Raw genomic sequence first — 14,219 nt, 5'->3', positions numbered from 1 at the left:
GCCCATGGAAGGACAAAGCTTATCGCGAGAAGGAAAGCCAGCAAGCCACTGCGGATAAACCTGAGGTAGATACTGTTGTACATGTTCAGGTTGAACTTGATGACAACAATAACAAAGTCTCACGTAAATTCAATGACATGGTAGAGGTTGGGGTTAATTGTAACATAGTTGGTGCAGACCATGCATATGTAGAGAGCCCTAGTGATGCAGTCACAAGCTGTAGTGTTGCCTTGCAAACAGAGGCAATTTTTTCAGGTTTTCCCATCAGTTTCAGCATATTGACATTTGTTCAATTGAGAACTTTAACACTGATGTTGTGTGCAAGTAATGATGATACCACAGTATTAGTGTGCCACAATGATGACTCAAATGCCAGTGTCAACAATAACACAGTATTAGCGTGCCAAAATAACGGCTCAAATGCCAGGGTTGATGGTATCACCACTGTAGTGTGCCAAAATGATAACTCAAATGCCAGTGTTGATGATGCCACAGTAGTGTGCCAAAATGATGGCTTAAATGCCAGTGTCGATAATGCCACAGTCTTAGTGTGCCAAAATGATGGCTTAAATGCCAGTGTCGATAATGCCACAGTCTTAGTGTGCCAAAATGATGGCTTAAATGCCAGTGTTGATAATGCCACAGTCTTAGTGTGCCAAAATGATGGCTTAAATGCCAGTGTTGATGATGCCATAGTATTAGTGTGCCAAAATGATGGCTTAAATGCCAGTGTTAATGATGGCCTAAATGCCAGTGTTGATAATGCCACAGTCTTAGAGTGCCAAAATAATGGCTCAAATACCAGTGTTGATGATGGCTTGAATGCCAGTATTGATGATACTACAGTATTAGTGTGCCAAAATGAGGGCTCAAATGTCCGTGTTGATGATAACACAGTTTCTAATGACTTGAATGCAGTCCTTTATGACATCAATGGAAATGTGGGGTTGCCAGAGTGGGAGGCTGCCACTCATGATAACATCAACATGCTAAGTAATAGTGGTCTTCAATGGCCACCCACGTCTCCACACAATTTGATAGATATTGTGGAAAGTCATAACAGAGTTGTAAGTTCAGGTTTACCTAATTATTAAAGTTGCAGAATTCCAGTGCCTTCCAATTTGGAAATTCCTATTTGGAGGGCCGAGCTACAAAATTATCATGACAACATAGTTTGTGATTTCTTACAATATGGTAGGCCAGTGTCCTACACTGCTCCGGAGCTTCCACATTCCACCATGAAAAATCATCGGTCTGCTATAAATTACCCAGCGCATGTAGATAGGTGGATAATCAAAGAAGTTTCAGCTGGTGCTTCCGTTGGACCATTTACTCATAACCCTCTTGCCATGCCACTGACTATTTCTCCAATGCAAACAGTTGACAAAAAAGATAGTGATGACAGGCGTATTGTTTTTGATCTAAGCTTTCCTGTTAATCACTCTGTTAATGATGGCATCCCCAAGGGACAGTACTTGGGTGACGATATTGAGCTTCACTACCCATCTATTGATGATTTTACAGATATGATAACTCGCAAAGGAAAAGGGTGCTTACTGTTTAAACGAGACTTAAGTAGAGCATATCGACAGATCCCAGTTGATCCGGCAGACTACCATTTACTTGGTTATACATGGAGGGATCTTTTATTTTTTGATTTAACTTTGCCTTTTGGTCTCCGGACAGCGGCACTTGCTTGTCAGCGTACAACAAATGCTGTCAACTACATTTTGTCCAACAAGGGGTATGAGTGTATCAATTACTTAGACGATTTTGGTGGGGCTGAAACCCCAGATAGGGCACTGTCAGCATTTAACCAACTTGGAATTGTGTTAGACGAACTTGGCTTGCAAGAATCTGAACAGAAGGCAGTTCCCCCAACCCATATCATGACCTTTCTGGGAATTCAACTGAATACTTTAACCATGACCATGGAGGTAACACCCGACAGGCTTACAGAAATTGAGCAGGAACTGCGTAAATGGGCTACCAAATCAAGGGCCACTAAACGTGACTTGCAATCCCTCATAGGGAAACTAGCATTTGTTGCCAAATGTGTAAAGCCGGGTAGGTTATTTCTCTCTAGAATGCTAGAGCTTTTGCGTTCAGTAAAATACAATCATCACCATGTTTATCTAAATAATGCCTTTAAAGCTGATTTGCGATGGTGGACAAATTTCCTCAGGGAATATAATGGTGTCTCCATTATTAACAATTCTAGTTGGTCTAGTCCAGATGAGATATTTTCTTGCGATGCATGTCCTACAGGTGGTGGTGGTCTTAGTAATAATGAGTACTTCCATTTTGAATTTCCTGACTTTATAAAGGCTGACAACCTTCATATTAATGCATTGGAGTTGTTTACAATTACTGTCGCGGTGAAGCTGTGGGGCAATCAGTGGTCAGGGATGAAATTCAAGTGTTGTGTGATAACCTTGCTACTGTGTGGGTCATCAACACTGGTAAAGCCAGGGATGCATTCATGCTTGCTTGTTTGAGAGAATTATGGTTGATCGCAGCATTGCATGAGTTTGAGTTGCGGGCTGTCCATGTGGCTGGTGCCAATAATAGACTAGCTGATGCCTTAAGCCGGTGGCACATCGATCCCAAATATGAAAATGAATTCAAATCAATGGTAAATACCAATGACATGTTAGAAAGACATGTTACTGTATCAGACGTACAGTTTGTCAATGAGTGGTGATTTATTCGTATTTATCTTGCAGGTGACTGCCAAACACCAATCCAAGTCCTAGATGATGAGGTCACTACCTCATTTAGATCAGCTTTAGCTGAAGGCACTCGCCGCAATTTAACATCACAGCTGAAAGGTTACTTTTTATTCTGCAAGTTTTTCGACCTAACACCTGTGCCAGCTTCAGTCCAGACAGTGTGTAGATTTATTCAATTTTTAGCCAGATCAGTCACTTCTTGTGGTACTCTGTATAATTACTTGCATGCAATTAGAAGTTTACACCGTATTCATGGTTTTGCCCCTGTGGCAGCTGATCATTACATTGTCAAATTACTTTTGAAAGGTCTTGCCAGAAATGTTTTACAGCCTCCAAAGCAAAAGTTGCCAATTACTCCAGACATGTTATTCAGGTTTCGCTCCTTTCTTGACTTGTCTACCCCGTATGATGCTACCCTTTGGGCAGCTATTTTGATAGGGTTCTTCTCCTTTTTCCGCAAATCCAATCTTGTTCCTAAATCCGGTGCTGAATTTGATCCACATAAGCACCTCTGTAGGGGAAAAATCATGTGTTCAGAACATGGCCTTATCATTGGAGTAACCTGGTCCAAGACAATTCAGTTTCGTGAACGTTGTTTAACAATTCCACTTGCTACTATCCCAGGTTCCGTTTTATGCCCTATGCAGGCATATGTTCATATGTGTAGTCTTATCCCAGCTTTACCGTCAAGCCCGGCCTTTGTTTATCCAGTAGCTGATAAATTAGTGCCCTTGACTCATTCAGGGCTGGTGGGAGGGTTAAAGAAACTTGTGGAAAAATGTGGTTACCAAGCCAGTAATTATGCAGGTCATAGCTTGCGCAGAGGAGGAGCCAGCTTTGCCTTTGCCAGTAACGTCCCAGGGGAACTGATTAAACTTCAGGGAGACTGGCAATTGAGTGCCTATTTGCGCTACCTCAGCATTCCCTTTCACCAAAGGTTTTACGTCTCCTTTCAAATGGGCAGGTCAATCCTTAGTGCTTACAAATAGTCTTGGGCTCCCTCCCTTCCATGTTCTACACTAGCAGGGGGGTTAGTCCTTGTTTGGCAGCAGTTTGGGCCAGCAAGAGCCTCGCTGTCACTTTATTAAACACGGGCTCTTGCCCTAAAACTGCCAAACATCGTCCTTGTGTGTTTTGTCATGTTTTCAGTGAGTTTAGACTAATTTAGGTAACATTTGGAATGGTCATGAGAAATGTTACATAATTAGGTACCAGTCTGAGAGCGCCCTCTTCTGGCCATGCTCTGTACATTGTAGTGTTCAATCTATATGCTTGGGGCCTGCATGTGACCTCTTGCTCTATCTCCGCTGTAACTTTTGAGGCCGGCTTAGCAGCATGAATGTTTGTGTGTAGTGTAATCCTATACCTGCTGAATTAACTTGGATTTCTTTGGTTGTAATTCGCCAATTACTTTTATCATTCATATGTTTAATGTTTTATTGAATTCAGATGTGAAACGTATTTCTGTAATTGATGCATTGCCTGTGTAAACAGTACTTGAAAAAAGAATAATGTCTTGGTATTTTTGAGTTTATTTAGAAGCCGAGTTTAAGAGATTTAAAGGGAATTTTATACAGTCACGACGAGTAAAAGTGACTCTTTGTGTACGAAGTTATGGAGAAACTTCATGTAAGAGAAGATTTTATATGTGTTATTCTTTATTTTGAGGATGCATTTGTTGAAGCATCGACGTGTAGCAGCTAAGACATTATTGATTTGAGTCTTGTTTATACAGAAAACGATGTGTATTGTGAGTGGTAATTATTTGATGGTTTAATGAATACTTACCTCGAGAAATTATTTTGTATTGAATTTGCTATTCTGGGTTCAATAAATAGCTTTCCAAAAAGGGGGAAGAGAGAAATTTAGAACTTTTACGCCCCCGCAAAAAGGGAGGAGCACGAGGTTAAAAGGACGGGAATAGTTTAAGCTGTCATTCTCTGAAACTATGAATTGAGAAATCAGCGATAAAACCCACCCTGCCTCCAATAACGATTTTATTTTTGTGACTGTAGTAGATAACATTTTGATAAGCCGGTATCGAAATATTAAATGGTAAATGACATGTATTTGGTAAAGTGAAAGGGTTGTTCCATAAAGAAAATACATGGGAATATGCTGAGAACTTGAATGATACTTTGATAAAATATCTTCGAAAAAATCCTGTAAAAATAGCAGGTAAACCTGTGATAGCTGATCTCCACGTATTTTAGATGAGGTAGCTCTAAAACAGGGTCGCTGTTAGAGTTGTGGTCAGGTGAATGAGTGAAAAGAAGTTGACTTCGCGTTAATCGTTGTGTGTTTGTTTGTGTAAATGGAGATCTCCAGTATGTCTGAGTGTATGAATGGAATGACCCGATTCCTTGACCCTGCGAGTTACATAACCACTTCTTGTTGTTTGGATTCAGACCTAAAATTACAAATACTTCGACTGTTTACAATCAGGGTGTTGACTTCAAGGTGTGTACCGCTGACTAAGGTCAGACACAGACTTACATAAAATAAGTTAAATTAAGTTCAACCTTGGAGATATTATATAAGAAGTTGTTTTTTTCCCTTTCAAAATGGATAAAAGAGTTGAACCGAATGTCTCGATTGAATTACTTCCTCGACGAAATCCATTGGGAAAGAGTAAGAAAAAACCAGTAAAAATAAAAGAAGGTAAACCTTTAGCAGCAATTATGAGAAGGGAAGAGTCCCCGGGCCCTTCTGACGATTTCACGCGTGTGGCTATTGAACAGTATGGCACACCCCCATAAAAAATAATGAATTTCTATGGAAATTTGGGTTAAAATCAGAACCCGTATGATAATTATTAGTGGGGAATAATGTGTGAAGATTAATTAATGAAATTTTATTTTGTTTTACTTTATATATATATCGAATATACTAAAACAATTTAACATACAAGTAAATATTATAAAATAAAGTGAATAAATGCAATAGAAAAAATACATGATCGATTAAATGTTTGGATAACATACAACATAACTCAAAAACAATGAAATCCATAAAATACATGCTAAGACAAAAGTATAAATGGCATACATATATATAAAGTAAAACAAGATATATATTATAAAACGACTAAAAATACATAAATACCGTCGACGAATAAGATACAATTATAAAAAAGATATAAAATAGATATAAAAATACATGCAGATATAAATGCAATTAAAAGAAAGATATATATCGATAAGTAATAAACTAAATATTCAAAAATCGAGTATACGGATATATGTGTATATATATGTGTGTATATATATATGGCGACTCATGAAATAGATAATTTCATTAATTAATCTTCACACATTATTCCCCACTAATAATTATCATACGGGTTCTGATTTTAACCCAAATTTCCGTAGAAAATCATTATTTTTATGGGGGAGTGCCATACTGTTCAATAGCCACACGCGTGAAATCGTCAGAAGGGCCCGGGGACTCTTCCCTTCTCATAATTGCTGATAAAGGTTTACCTTCTTTTATTTTTACTGGTTTTTTCTTACTCTTTCCCAATGGATTTCGTCGAGGAAGTAATTCAATCGAGACATTCGGTTCAACTCTTTTATCCATTTTGAAAGGGAAAAAAACAACTTCTTATATAATATCTCCAAGGTTGAACTTAATCTAACTTATTTTATGTAAGTCTGTGTCTGACCTTAGTCAGCGGTACACACCTTGAAGTCAACACCCTGATTGTAAACAGTCGAAGTATTTGTAATTTTAGGTCTGAATCCAAACAACAAGAAGTGGTTATGTAACTCGCAGGGTCAAGCAATCGGGTCATTCCATTCATACACTCAGACATACTGGAGATCTCCATTTATACAAACAAACACACAACGATTAACGCGAAGTCAACTTCTTTTCACTCATTCACCTGACCGCAGTTCCGAGGCCACCCAATGTAAAGTTAACTTGTCTAACATAGCTGGCTATCACGGGTTTGTCTGCTATTTTTACAGGATGTCTCTTAAGAAGTTCCGACAAAGTATCTTTCAGGTTCTCAGCATATTCCCATGTATTTTCTTTATGGAACAACCCTTTCACTTTACCAAATACATGGCATTTACCATTTAATATTTCGATACCGGCTTATCAAAATGTTATCTACTACAGTCACAAAAATAAAATCGTTATTGGAGGCAGGATGGGTTTTATCGCCGATTTCTCAATTCATAGTTTCAGAGAATGACAGCTTAAACTATTCCCGTCCTTTTAACCTCGTGCTCCTCCCTTTTTGCGGGGGCGTAAAAGTTCTCAATTTCTCTCTACCCCCTTTTTGGAAAGCTATTTACTGAATCCAGAATAGCAAATTCAATACAAAATAATTTCTCGAGGTAAGTATTCATTAAACCATCAAATAATTACCACTCACAATACACATCGTTTTCTGTATAAACAAGATTCAAATCAATAATGTCTTAGCTGCTACACGTCGATGCTTCGACAAGTGCATCTTCAAAATAAAGAATAACACATATAAAATCTTCTCTTACATGAAGTTTCTCCAATGATAACTTCGTACACAAAGAGTCACTTTTACTCGTCGTGACTATATAAAATTCCCTTTAAATCTCTTAAACTCGGCTTCTAAATAAACTCAAAAATACCAAGACATTATTCTTTTTTTCAAGTACTGTTTACACAAGCGATGCATCAATTACAGAAATACGTTTCGCATCTGAATTCCATAAAGCATTAAACATATGAATGATAAAAGTAATTGGCGAATTACAACCAAAGAAATCCAAGTTAATTCAGCAGGTAGGATTACACTACACACAAACATTCATGCCGGCCTCATAACGTATATGTATAGTTAATTGCACGAGTAGGTGTGCTGTTACAGTTGTAATCACCACACTTATGATCAGGAACTTGTAAACATCACGAGGCCGAAGGCCGAGTGATGTTTACAAGTTCCTGACCATAAGTGTGGTGATTACAACTGTAACAGCTCACCTACGAGGTGCGATTAACGACTTATACCGCGAAAAAACAGGCCAATCTTCTCTAAAATTTGAAAATTACTGTCAATAAATCGTCTACTTTTGATTTGAATACCCACAATGGAATGGAGTGACCCATTGTACGTCGAAAGGTTCACAGAGGTCATTATGCACCTGGCATGCGAGTTTGGGAGAATGACCTATCCCAGACAAGTAGGACAAGGGCTCTGGTCAACTGCAAATCTGCATTTGAATAAGGGCTACAGAGTGGTATAATGCACCTGTGTAGAAGGAAACTATTTTAGTCTGATTGGTTAAATAAAATGGCTTGCCTTACTCTATCTTGTTGGCTATTGGCTAGCGAGAAGGCATTCAATCTGTAGATGCATGTGATTGCCTCATGGATGCATCAGGCTTTCCATTTTCGTGTTTTCGACTGGTCAAGATGGACCTTGTCAACTTGTCTGATCTGATGACCCAAGAGACTTCCTAGAGTTCCATGGACGGCCATGTAAAAACAACCAAAGTGGATTTTACACGGGCAAACTGCCCTATAAGAGCAGCCGCTACTACGGAGCGCATAAAATCAACGATGTGTACTTCAACTTATAAAAAAGTACTTGGCGATGATAACACCGGACGGGATTGTACTATCGATGACCCTTGCCAAGGGATAATCAAGTTCTCCTGCCAGAAAAAATACGTCTTTACACAAAGCAAATGTGCAAGATGGCTTGGCCAGACTGCCAGCACACTGGATATTCTGGCAAGGTAATTTATTCTTTTACTAAAATATTTATACACAAAACGAATTCTGTAAAGTTATAAAATTAAATTCATTGACCAAAACAATTTGTTGTGTGTGCGGCAGTATCACAGAATTTCTTTCGACTATTCCACAAACGTTACAAAAAAGGCTGTACTTATTTCCATGATATTTGTCAGATATGTCTTGTGTTTGATAATTTCAGGTGAATGCGGCAACATCTCTATACCATCAGGGATTCGATGAGCAGCTTATCAAAGAACAAACAGGTCACAGATCAGATGACGGTTTACGCGCTTCAAATGTATGTCTACTGCACAACAAAAGCATGTGTCGAATATATTACTACCACCTCCATCTAGTGTTAAATCAGAGGAATCTGTAAGTAAACCAGTTTCTCAAGTTACGACTAAACAATGTAACAAAACAGACAAGATTGGTCCAACCCAAGAAGATGCCGAATCTAAAGATGGACAGTCTTCATCAACAAATCATGTTGCTTACATTGAGCATGGTTCAAAGAAAGTTAAAATTGAATTATAAAATGTGATGCTATAACATATCAGTTGAACAAATTGTCTTCATTTTGTTATTGAATGTGTGTGAATGCTTTAGACATCTCGACTTGACCTATTGTTCTCTTGCAAATTAGTAATCAGTCATACTTTTTTTCATATTTAAATAAGTAATCACTACACTTTTATTGATATGATAATGATTTCTTTCATTAAAGTGTGGTGATTACTTATTTACATACGAATAAAAGTATGACTGATTACTTATTTGCATAAGAACAATAGGTGTCAGTCGTGTTTTCAGGGATAAATGCATGGCAAGAATAATAGGTCACATGACCTGGAGTGGTATAAACAGTTGAATCCTTCAACCCATGACTTACTATGGAAATTTCTCCTGCTTCAATAGTCAAAAACGTTTGTAAATTTGCTATACGAGAGAAAGCGCTCTTTGATAACGAAAAGCAAAGATAATCTATCATGAATGCAAATCATACATGTATTACAATCGGCTAAACGCCGGAAATGATATCTCTTACCTTATAAGTTATTACACACTTTTTAACTGTTCCATCAAAGAAGAGATCGGAGACATTTCAATAATTGAACCATAACCGTAAAATACAATATACATCATGAGTCTTCGTGCGAGTCGTTTGCTTAGAGTTTATCGAAAGTTAGTCAGTTATATCCTGCATAGAGTCCTTGATTGATGCTTCGAACGTCGATACGTTACTCATGAATGTCTTCACTGAAGAGGCCGGTGATGTGCGCGTCCGATCGGTCTCCGCCGTCCGCGGTTCATGCTGATTAGTTTTCCCATTTCGTGGCCACATCATCGATGCTCTTAGTTGTTCTAAGTCGTTCCTCGAAGTTGATATTTTTCGAACGTCGTCTGCTCCCTTAAGTTATTTGTTGAGCTGTAAGTGTCTTTCATGTTTAACAGAATCAGTTCTTACCGGAGTCTTAAGCTTATATCTCGCAGTCGAATTCCAAGCATCATGCTGTCGTTATCGGGTCATGGGTCGTCGTCATTGTAGTCGGCTGCCAGTTTTTGAACGGCCATCGTCAGATAGTGTCTTCCATAATGAGTTGTCATATACTCAACAATGTGAGCTTGCTTGTTACCCGTCGGATATCTCCACCAAGTGTTATAGTCGTAATATCGCAACATTCAGCCGTAGGGAACCTAACACTTTTGAGAAATTTGAAATATATAAAGATCAGATTATCCCAAATTAGTTCCAATCGTGTCCACATCAATTTCTCAAATTTCACAGGATCTAGGATAAACTGAACTGTTGTACATGTGAATTCATCCGTTAGGCCTATTATCACAGAAAGATATATCTTAATTGATTTCAGTTAAATAACCATTTTGACATTTAAACCATGCTGTATTCAGGCTTTTCATTAGAATCTGGCAGCCGGAGAAATTGCATGGATTTGTTGAGCTGTAAGTGTCTTTCATGTTTAACAGAATCAGCTCTTACCGGAGTCTTAAGCTTATATCTCGCAGTCGAATTCCAAGCATCATGCTGTCGTTATCGGGTCATGGGTCGTCGTCATTGTAGTCGGCTGCCAGTTTTTGAACGGCCATCGTCAGATAGTGTCTTCCATAATGAGTTGTCATATACTCAACAATGTGAGCTTGCTTGTTACCCGTCGGATATCTCCACCAAGTGTTATAGTCGTAATATCGCAACATTCAGCCGTAGGGAACCTAACACTTTTGAGAAATTTGAAATATATAAAGATCAAATTATCCCAAATTAGTTCCAATCGTGTCCACATCAATTTCTCAAATTTCACAGGATCTAGGATAAACTGAACTGTTGTACATGTGAATTCATCCGTTAGGCCTATTATCACAGAAAGATATATCTTAATTGATTTCAGTTAAATAACCATTTTGACATTTAAACCATGCTGTATTCAGGCTTTTCATTAGAATCTGGCAGCCGGAGAAATTGCATGGCAACAAACAAATAATGAATGGATTAAAAAAATACTGACTCTGACTGATGGTTCTCTAATATCGTTTATAGAAATATAAGATTTTGCAAATGACAGAAGAAAATCGCAGATTTTCCATTCCTGCATACTCTATGGTCTTCAATCTCTTGCAAACTGAGAACTGATTTTTACAAAATGTATAGTCATCGTTTGGTTGCTGAATATTGTGACTCAAACACTGATCATGCAAAAAATGTAATAAATATATCAGTGTTCAATGTTATTTTCAAACAGTTTTACTTGGTGCAGAATAAATGAGCTCAGATTGCACCATCACACACATCAGTTTCTCGAATTTTCGATGCAAGAGGGGAACCCCCTCTCGTGCTCTTCTCGCTTGGGGCGTTCTAACACTTTTACTTAGTAAAAAAATCATTAGAAAACACCTCTCAGATAGCACAAGACTGCACCATTACACAAATCAATTTCTCAAAATTTTCCTCGCAAGATAGGGGACACCCCCGTCTGACACTTCGCCCTCAGCCTTTTGTGTGGTCTCCCCCTGTACTTTCGCAAACTTTTAAATTCTGCCCAGTCAGATATCCTAGTGAAAACCCTCTCATGATACCCATCCAAATTAAACAATACTATATGGTTGGATACTGGTTATAGCATGAGCTTTTATATCAATATTTTGTTGTGACTTTTAATTTCATTTTATTGGTTCCACCTTTTTGAAATGTCATGACCTGCAGGGTAGGCCTACACCAGGATTTGAAAGTCTTTACTATTGCTGTATTTTTGTAAATTTTACAAATTATTGTATTGATATTTAACTTTTCTAAGGGGGGAATCAGTCAAAATTTCTATGTTAGAGAGGGGGTTACTCAAATTCATCATGGTTGGCAGGGGGAGGCCGGGGGTTACTCGAAATTTCGGAGTTTCCGATGAAATTCCTCCGACCCCCAGGCCGTAAATAATGACGGGTCCCTAAAGAATACAGCCTTGTTTAATCAACTTTGTCGCCATGTACTAAGTGATGATCATAATTCAGTGCAGAGTATTTTGGGAGATAGTGTCCTATCTTCCGAGGCAGGGATAACATTATTTATGGCTGCCTCGCCACTTTTAAAAAAGATAAATATTGGGAAAACATTTGAGCGGATAACAGTAACGGAATAAATTGAAATTATTTTTTTTTCAAACAATATTCAGATGTTGTATGAGATAGACAAAGCCAGGTTACAATTTACATAGAATATTATGTATATGATATTTAAGCAATAAAGCACACACACTGGCAGTGACGGTCTACCACGAGATTTTGACCAGTTCACGACATGCATGTATGCACGAGCGATAGCGAGTGAATATATGAAGTGAACTGATCAAAACCGAGTGGTATATCGTCGCTTTGTGTGATTCATTGCTATTATATCATAGCAGTCTATTGAAATTCTGGCATGGGATGTCAAAAAAGGATTTTTGCCCGAGCCAAGAGCTCGCGCGTGCGCCAGCCATGGTATATCACTAATATACCACGGTTCTTTTCACGTCTCAACCAATCAGATTGCTGTATTTGCAACATCAATATACCGGTATGATATAATATTGCATAGTCAATGACAACTCCTTGAATGTTATAGTCACGTGTTAATTTGCATACATGACATAGATGAGATGCGGCGTGGCAGAGGTTTCCTCATGACTGACAATATTCGATGTAGGACATAGCCATGGCATTACGAGGAAGGGGCACAGAGGCTGAAGCCATTCAAAGTAATGAGAGATCCTACATCTGTCAGTCAGAGACCTGAAGGAAAAGCGAATTAAGGTTATATGCGCCTCGAAAGTGAAAAACTTAACTTTTGCTCATACTTTCCTAAAGGAAACTTTCAATCATAGTCTTACCAAATCAAGATTAGAAATCAGCGCGCAAAGGTGAATCGGAGAGAAATAAATTACCAAACATTTACCGATATTTTAAATTCAAAATGGCCACCATTTACTCTTCGGAGAAAATGAAAGTTTCGATTTTCGAAAAACTGAGACGGTAGAATTGTTTTGTACTCCAAAAGCTTTAAAATGAGCCCTCACAAGTGGTAGATCAGAAAAGAATTGTAAAAATTTGGAATCCGAATATCTGCACCCGAGGCGCATTCTATACCGTAAGCGAAGTGGGAAGCAACTTAACTGACACGGTTTCACTTCCTGAGCTCAAAGAGAAACGTAAACGGCGAAATACTTCCTCATACGAATAATATAAATACCGTTTATGTTTATGACCTTTACGCCATAATGTAGCTGATATCTGGTACGTATGCCACTACTGATGCCTGGCCGCGTTCGCCCAGCTTGAGGAAGTTGACCGGTGCACGGCAAATATAGATACACTGCAGTTTCAGCCATGGATACAGAATTTATTTGATAAATTGATGTAATAAATTTTGGACACTTCCGTGGGAATGGAATGCCATGGTAGAATACGAAGTAAACAGTGACTGGTACACATGTAAACTTGAATTGGTGTTCTGATAATGCAACGGCCCTTCCCGCTTCTGCACCACTTTGATTACTTGTAACTTGACCATGCACAGGGTCAAGTTGTCGCTGTAAGTCTGTTGTCGCTGCCTTGTTTGTGTACTTCAATTCATCGAAGACTATGTAAGTAACAAATTAACAAGTGTTATGACACAAACCAGACATAACTTCGGAAATGACCGTCTCTACTTTATAGGACTGACAGAAATGACCATGCCATAATTGATCTAAACCGAGCAAGGGGGACGTGATGAGTGCTTGAAAAATGTAGCATTCTGAGGAAGGTGATTTTAAACAGAAGAGTCACGTGTCACCCACATGGGCGTAGGAGATTTTGACACAACTGTGGTTAAAAGGGCCAATAGCTGTAACTTTTAATGGTTTTTCACTGATTTTGATTTCACTGTCAACTGTTTCTTGTTCAACTCCCGAAAGCATGTTGAGATACACGATATTCAGCTTGTCAACTCAGCCTATACCTGGAGAGACTGCATCGTTATTATTGATAAGTGGATTCTGGTCCGGACTCTAATTCAAATGTAAACAATAACAGTGCATTTCACGTGTAGAGACGCTGTGTTTACAAGCCAAATACACAAAGTGGGTGTTTCAACATATTCCGAGGAGTAGGGCAAGAACTTGTGATTGACATTCAAAACACAAATAGTGAAAAAAATCATCAACAGTTACTGCTGCATGAAAATATTCATGGCTCGTGCACGGTGACCGGTATAGAGGCATACATCTACTG

The 14,219-nt window shown here is 38.5% G+C and overlaps 1 long non-coding RNA gene across 1 annotated transcript; it reads left to right on the top strand.

Annotated features, from left to right (window-relative positions):
• The first annotated feature begins 7,682 nt into the window (after positions 1-7,682).
• LOC139120982 (uncharacterized) lies at positions 7,683-9,016 on the top strand. The gene is made up of 2 exons (XR_011549184.1): positions 7,683-8,461; positions 8,662-9,016. It is a non-coding gene; the product is annotated as an uncharacterized lncRNA (long non-coding RNA).
• Positions 9,017-14,219: the final 5,203 nt, after the last annotated feature.

Source organism: Ptychodera flava, chromosome 21 (genome assembly GCF_041260155.1).
Source record: "Ptychodera flava strain L36383 chromosome 21, AS_Pfla_20210202, whole genome shotgun sequence".
NCBI classification, from domain to species: Eukaryota; Metazoa; Hemichordata; class Enteropneusta; family Ptychoderidae; genus Ptychodera; species Ptychodera flava.
Note: the sequence above shows the minus strand (reverse complement) of the source record. Positions and strands in the feature narration are given on the sequence as shown.